We start from the raw sequence: 207 nt of genomic DNA on the forward strand, positions 1-207 counted from the left end.
ACCCTGCGCCCGGGCTCCCCGCAGCCCCGCTCGCCGCCTCGGCTCCTGCACCCGCGGCGGCGTCTGGGCCGGGAGCGGGCAGAGCGGCTGTGCAGCGTGTCCTTGGAGCGGTGGCCTTCAGGCGCCCCCGGCAGTCCCGCTAAGCAGAGAGCGTCCTGGTGGTGGCGGCAGCGGCGCCTGCCAGCCGCGCGCCCAGCCCCGGGGGCT

The sequence above is a fragment of the Echinops telfairi genome, unplaced genomic scaffold (assembly GCF_000313985.2).
Source record: "Echinops telfairi isolate 266 unplaced genomic scaffold, ASM31398v2 ScPeMD7_7420;HRSCAF=8458, whole genome shotgun sequence".
Taxonomy (NCBI): domain Eukaryota; kingdom Metazoa; phylum Chordata; class Mammalia; order Afrosoricida; family Tenrecidae; genus Echinops; species Echinops telfairi.